Source organism: Capra hircus, chromosome 3, assembly GCF_001704415.2.
Source record: "Capra hircus breed San Clemente chromosome 3, ASM170441v1, whole genome shotgun sequence".
In the NCBI taxonomy this organism is placed as follows: domain Eukaryota; kingdom Metazoa; phylum Chordata; class Mammalia; order Artiodactyla; family Bovidae; genus Capra; species Capra hircus.
This window is the reverse complement of record NC_030810.1, coordinates 53788963-53796560: the sequence shown is the minus strand read 5'-3', so window position 1 is coordinate 53796560 and position 7598 is coordinate 53788963.

Genomic DNA, 7598 nt, shown 5'->3' with positions numbered 1-7598 from the left:
TTGGAAAAGATTCTGATGCTGGGAGGGATTGGGGGCAGGAGGAGAAGGGGATGACAGAGGATGAGATGGCTGGATGGCATCATGGACTTGATGGACGTGAGTCTGAGTGAACTCTGGGAGATGGTGATGGACAGGGAGGCCTGGTGTGCTGCAATTCATGGGGTTGCAAAGAGTTGGACACAACTGAGTGACTGAACTGAACTAAACTGAAGATGCCTCATAGGACTGAGTGGCTGTTGTAAAGTGATGGACAAGATGATGGAAGAGAGCAGGTAAGGGACTTAAGTGGCTACACTCTTGGAAAGATCATCTATCTGGATTTTGAAATGACTAAATGAAATCTGTAATTGTGTTGAAGAGAGTGACATGAGCCAGGAGTTAAAATCTGGTGGACCTGGTGGATGATTGCAAAGAGAAGAGATAAGACGGGTTTGTGTGAATGTGTAGTTGCTCAGCTGTGTCAACTCTTTGCAATCCTTTAGACTGTAACCCACCAGGCTCCTCTGTCCATGGGATTTTCCAGGCAAGAATACTGGAGTGGGTTGCCATTTCCTTCCCCAGGGACTCTCCTTGACCCAGGGTTTGAACCCGTGTCTCCTGTGTCTCCTGCATTGCAGGTAGATTCTTTACCTGCTGAGGCATCGGGGAAGCCCTAATGGGTGGTATAGACACATGATTTGAGATTCAAAGTCTGGGAGCTTTAGGGAGGAGAAAAAGAGAAGGACCTGGAGGGGAAGTAAGGAGCAGCCCTGTCTCACATCTTATTTTACTCACATGCCCAATATTTCCAGGTAAATTGAAGAAAAAGAGCTTGTACATAGAGGATCCCAAGGGTTTACAATAGAGTAAGAAGGTGAAGGAAATGATGAGAGAAGGGACTGAAAAAATAAGAGAGTTTGCTGATGACAGTCTACGAGTTCCAGACAGCACAGGGCTCCCTCCTCAGTTCTGCTTCTGGAAAAGCGAGCCCTCTTGACCTGCATAAGTTGCCCAGGCTTTGGCAAATTGTGAATCTGTGCTAACGGAGTATATCTTCTTCTGGATTTTTGAAGTAGAAATGTCTTTTGCATTTTAGGGTTAATATACTTCATCTGTTCTAGGAAGAACCTAGATGTAGAACCAATCCATCTACCCACTATAGGTTTTCTGTAATGGCTACCTGAAGGAGCTCATCAATAACAGAGAAGAGACCCATTCAGATTGATGGTGCCCCCAGGACTAAGACTTTAAGCAGATATCTGGGAACAGAGACTTCCTGAACCTCTAAGCCAGTCCCCTCTTTGGTAAAGGAATTAACACTAAGAAGAGACATGAGGTTCCTGGAACATTATGTGGTTCACCACTGATAGTTTTTTTTTTCATCCAGCAGAATTGACGGATAAAAGTTCAGAGCCAGACTGTATTTATTACCTAGTTTTTGTTATACTTACCACCTTGAACTCTGCGATCTGGTTAGGGGTACCCCCAAAAGCCAAGATTATATGCATTTTAAATTGATCAAATCTGATAATATTTGGCACTAAAATAGTATACTGCCTTTTTTCCCCCTTCAATGGAGTTAGATTTTATTTTTAAAGCTTTTTTTTTTTTGTATTAAAATAAACCATCACCGCATTTCACTCACAACCCTCAGCTGGAATAATGCAATGGATTTTTAAAAGCATTTTCTACACTGATATAGCATTTTGGGGGTAAAAATTGATCCTTTGTCTAAATAATTGCAAAAGCATTCAATTGACTTGTTTCTAGAAGGTTCCATTTCTATATTCTTAGAAGCTGAATGGTACTTGACATACTTAAATGATACAGATTATATTTAATGTTCTTTATAGCTATCTTTAGAAGAGTGGTAGTAAAAACTGAGTATCACTTATTTATCTATAATGGAATAAAAAACTCATTTTTTCCTCTGACACCCATAACCTCATATACCATTGTGGTACTATTACATATTGCTTAGGTATGATTTTATTCTCATTTTTTACCATTTTTGTGCCTTTTTTCGGTTTGTATCAAGACTAGATCACTGTAATTATTCAAGGAACAACATAGTTTTTAGGCCTGTCCATATAGCAAGTGCAAATCCCACAGACACAAAGGTGTGCAAAATATAACACTTCACTTTATTTTTCCAAAACAAAATCTAATTTCTACTTCTAGCTCTTGTTTCCATTGGATAATAGAGAGCTTTACCTTATAACGACAGAATGATCTCTGTTCATTTCCAAGGCAAACCATTCAATATCACAGTTATCCAAGTCTATGGCCCAACCAGTAACACTGAAGAAACTGAAACTGTATGAAGACCTACAAGACCTTTTAGAACTAACACCCAAAAAAGATGTCCTTTTCATTATAGGGGACTGAAATGCAAAAGTAGGAAGTCAAGAAACACCTGGAGTAACAGGCAAACTTGGCCTTGGAATGCAGAATGAAGCAGGGCAAAGACTAATAGAGTTTTGCCAAGAAAATGCACTGGTAATAGCAAACACCCTTTTCCAACAACATAAGTGAAGACTCTACACATGGACATCACCAGATGGTCAACACCGAAATCAGACTGATTATATTCTTTACAGCCAAAGATGGAGAAGCTCTATACAGTCAACAAAAACAGGACCAGGGGCTGACTGTGGCTCAGATCATGAATTCCTTATTAGCAAATTCAGACTCAGATTGAAGAAAGTAGGGAAAACCGCTAGACCATTCAGGTATGACCTCAATCAAATCCCTTATGATTATACAGTGGAAGTGAGAAATAGATTTAAGGGCCTAGATCTGATAGATAGAGTGCCTGATGAACTATGGAATGAGGTTTGTGACATTGTACAGGAGACAGGGATCAAGATCATCCCCATGGAAAAGAAATGCAAAAAAGCAAAATGGCTGTCTAGGGAGGCCTTACAAATAGCTGTGAAAAGAAGAGAGGCGAAAAGCAAAGGAGAAAGGGAAAGATATAAGCATCTGAATGCAGAGTTCCAAAGAATAGCAAGAAGAGATAAGAAAGCCTTCCTCAGTGATCAATGCAAAGAAATAGAGGCAAACAACAGAATGGGAAAGACTAGAGATCTCTTCAAGAAAATTAGAGATACCAAGGGAACATTTCATGCAAAGATGGGCTTGATAAAGAACAGAAATGGTATGGACCTAACAGAAGCAGAAGATACTAAGAAGAGGTGGCAAGAATACATGGAAGAACTGTACAAAAAAGATCTTCATGACCCAGATAATCATGATGATGTGATCACTAATCTGGAGCCAGACATCTTGGAATGTGAAGTCAAGTAGGCCTTAGAAAGCATCACTACAAACAAAGCTAGTGGAGGTGATGGAATTCCAGTGGAGCTGTTTCAAATCCTGAAAGATGATGCTGTGAAAGTGCTGCACTCAATATGCCAGCAAATTTGGAAAACTCAGCAGTGGCCACAGGACTGGAAAAGGTCAGTTTTCATTCCAATTCCAAAGAAAGGCAACGCCAAAGAATGCTCAAACTACCACACAATTGCACTCATCTCACATGCTAGTAAAGTAATGCTCAAAATTCTCCAAGCCAGGCTTCAGCAATACGTGAACCGTGAACTCCCTGATGTTCAAGCAGATGATGGTTTTAGAAAAGGCAGAGGAACCAGAGATCAAATTGCCAACATCCACTGGATCATGGAAAAAGCAAGAGAGTTCCAGAAAAACATCTTCTTCTGCTTTATTGACTATGCCAAAGCCTTGGACTGTGTGGATCACAATAAACTGTGGACAATCCTGAAAGAGATGGGAATACCAGACCACCTGACCTGCCTCTTGAGAAATCTGTATACAGGTCAGGAAGCAACAGTTAGAACTGAACGTGGAACCACAGACTGGTTCCAAATAGGAAAAGGAGTACATCAAGGCTGTATATTGTCACCCTGCTTATTTAACTTCTATGCAGAGTACATCATGAGAAACGCTGGACTGGAAGAAGCACAAGCTGGAATCAAGATTGCCAGGAGAAATATCAATCACCTCAGATATGCAGATGACACCACCCTTATGGCTGAATATGAAGAAGAATTAAACAGCCTTTTGATGAAAGTGAAAGAGGAGAGTGAAAAAGTTGGCTTAAAGCTCAAAGTTCAGAAAATGAAGATCATGAGACCTGGTCCCATCTTCTCATGGCAAATAGATGGGGAAACAGTGGAAACAGTGTCAGACTTTATTTTTTGGGGCTCCAAAATCACTGCAGATGGTGACTGCAGCCATGAAATTAAAAGACGCTTACTCCTTGGAAGAAAAGTTATGACCAACCTAGATAGCATATTCAAAAGCAGAGACATTACTTTGCCGACTAAGGTTTGTCTAGTCAAGGCTATGGTTTTTCCAGTAGTCATGTATGGATGTGAGAGTTGGACTGTGAAGAAGGCTGAGCGCTGAAGAATTGATGCTTTTGAACTGTGGTGTTGGATAAGACTCTTGAGAGTCCCTTGGACTGCAAGGAGACCCAACCAGTCCTTTCTGAAGGAGATCAACCCTGGGATTTCTTTGGAAGGAATGATGCTAAAGCTGAAGCTCCAGTACTTTGGCCAACTCATGCGAAGAGTTGACTCATTGGAAAAGATTCTGATGCTGGGAGGGATTGGGGGCAGGAGGAGAAGGGGATGACAGAGGATGAGATGGCTGGATGGCATCATGGACTTGATGGACGTGAGTCTGAGTGAACTCTGGGAGATGGTGATGGACAGGGAGGCCTGGTGTGCTGCAATTCATGGGGTCGCAGAGTTGGACATGACTGAGTGACTGAACTGAACTGAAGTTACCTTATTACTTGAGGTAAACACGGTAATTTCTCAGTAATTTAGGTTTAAGTGTAGTCCAGTTCAGGGCGCTTTCCCTCCTTCTCCTAGGATGGCATCTCATTTCTGGGGGAGAGAGAGGGAGCAGGTGTTGGAGGGGTCATGTACAGCAGTATGGCATTGAATAAGCAGAGTATTCTGCTCTGAGTCCCGTAAGGTGGCTGGTCATTGCTCATGTTGACATATACCAGGTCTGCCTCTGGGTTCCTGCTGGCACAGTGCATCCTGAAGCCTGGAGATGTAATCTTTTTTAAGAACCTTACACCCTTTGGTCCCTTGGCTGTTTCCTTTGTATATTTTATCCTCTGAAGCAAGGAAAGGGTGTCTCTACCCTTCCCTAGGGCCGTGAGCCACCCATAACTGTCACTGGGCTTCTCTGTCCCAGTGGCTTCAGCATGTTGTGGCCCAAGGCACTTCTTTGGCATGCTTCCTGCTTCACTTGCAGAGCTCTGGTGTGAAGCAAACCCAAGTCTCATCTACAGATCCCCTCGAGGCTCCTATGGTGAGCCTGTTATCTACCATCCTTCCCCTAATACTGACTCTTGGATGGGCAGGAAAAATGCTCCTCGTGAGGACTTGCCAGAGTCTAAATTTTCTCCTTTTGCTCTTGAACCTCTTCTTCTCAGAGGGTGGCAAGAGGTGTTACTTTGGCTCTTTTACAGAAGAACTTTTGTCTAGCTGCTCAGTTGTGTCTGACTCTTTGTAACCTCATGGATTGTAGCCTGCCAGGCTCCTCTGTCCAAGGTATTTCTCACCCAAGACTACTGGAGCAGGTTTCCATTTCTTTCTCCAGGGGATCTTCTTGACCCAGAGATCGAACCCATGTCTCCTGCATTGCAAGCGGATTCTTTACCACGAAACCATCAAGCAAGCCCAAGAAGTCTTCAGCTTCAATTTTTCTGAAGCTCAGCTTTTTAAAACAAAAATCTACTAGTTTCAAGGGCCTACTCTGAAATTCAAAATCTAAGTGTTGATATTTCATTCTCCATTCCTGCTATCCTCTGGAGGCAAAGGATGCCCTGACCATGTAGAGGGTTACTTATGTGAGGAAGTGATGGTGAGTGGGCAGAGGAGGACATGGAGAGGGCAGGAGACAAACTGACAAGAACCTGAAGCCACTAGCATCTACTCTCACCTAGTGCCCATACCCATTCATATAGTCCTCTCTGGGTTCTGTGACATTAGCCAATTTTAATTTTCTTGTACTTCTTCAATATATTGTATACTGTCACCTTGCTTATTTAACTTATATGCAGAGAATATCAGGTGAAATGTCGGGTTGGATGAAGCACAAGCTTGAATTAAGATTGCCAGGAGAAATATCAATAACCTCAGATATGCAGATGACATCACCTTTATGGCAGAAAGTGAAGAGGAACTAAAGACTCTCTTGATGAAAGTGAAAGAGAAGAGTGAAAAAGCTGGCTTAAAACTCAGCATTAAAAAAATGAAGATCATGAAGTCCAGTCCCATTAGTTCACAGCAAATGGAAAAGGAAACAATGGAAACAGTGACAGACTTTATTTTCTTGGGCTCCAAAATCACTGCAAATGGTGACTGTAGCCGTGAAATTAAAAGATGCTTGCTCCTTGGAAGAAAAGCTATGACAAACCTAGACAGCATATTGAAAAGCAGAGACATTACTGACAAAGTAATGTCTAGTCAAAGCTATGGCTTTTCCAGTAGGCATGTATGGATGTGAGAGTTGGACTATAAAGAAAGCTGAATGCCAAAGAATTGGTGCTTTTGAACTGTGGTGCTGGAGAAGATGCTTGAGAGTCCCCTGGACTGCAAGGAGTTTAAACCAGTCAATCCTAAAGGAAATCAGTCCTGAATATTCATTGGAAGGACTGATGCCGGGGTGAAGCTCCAATACCTTGGCCACTTGATATGAAGAACCGACTCATTTGAAAACACCTGGATGCTGGGAAAGACTGATGGTGGGAAGAGAAGGGGACAACAGAAGATGAGATGGCTGGATGGCATCACCAACTCAATGGACATGAGTTTGAGTAAGATCTGGGAGTTGGTGATGGACAGGAAGGCCTGGTGTGCTACAGTCCATGGGGGTCACAAAGAGTCAGATACGACTGAGTGACTCAACTGACCTCTTCAAATTTTTCCTTTTTCTCCCTTTCTGCTTTTGTCTCAGAGAGGTTCTGGTTTGGGCTCTTGATTTTTCTCACTTCTCAACTTCTGTCTCTTTGAAACTTCATGTATTTCAACACCTTCATTTTGTTCTAGCTATACAAACAGTGCCTACCTATAATCCTGACCTCCACTCTCACATCTCTACGACCTTGAAGACATTTCTACTTGGACCTAGCATCACCTCAAAATCACATGTACAAAACCAAATTCTTCATCTTCCTGTCACCTTTTGAAAGTAGACTTTGCTTGTCTCCCCATTTCTAGTAGTGGCATCATCATTTTTGCATTCACCATGTTCAAAATTCTCCCTCTTTTGGCATCTAATAGTTGCCAAATCTGATGTAGTCTTATTTTGAAATATCTCTTACCTTTACAACGCCATCCCCATTTTGCATCTCGCCTCTGGGCTGTGACTGCTTATGTTCTCTGAAGTGGGCATTTCTTTAGCCACAGGTTACCCTGCCATGTCTACCTGCTGTGAATCTCTCAGTTACTATTACCTTGTTTTGACTTTACATCTTGGCTCTTATATTTCATATTGCATTTTAGATGGATGAGTACATCTTGGATGTTCTAGTCTGGCTGTTTCTAGTGTCTTTCAGGGTATCTGAATTTCTTGCT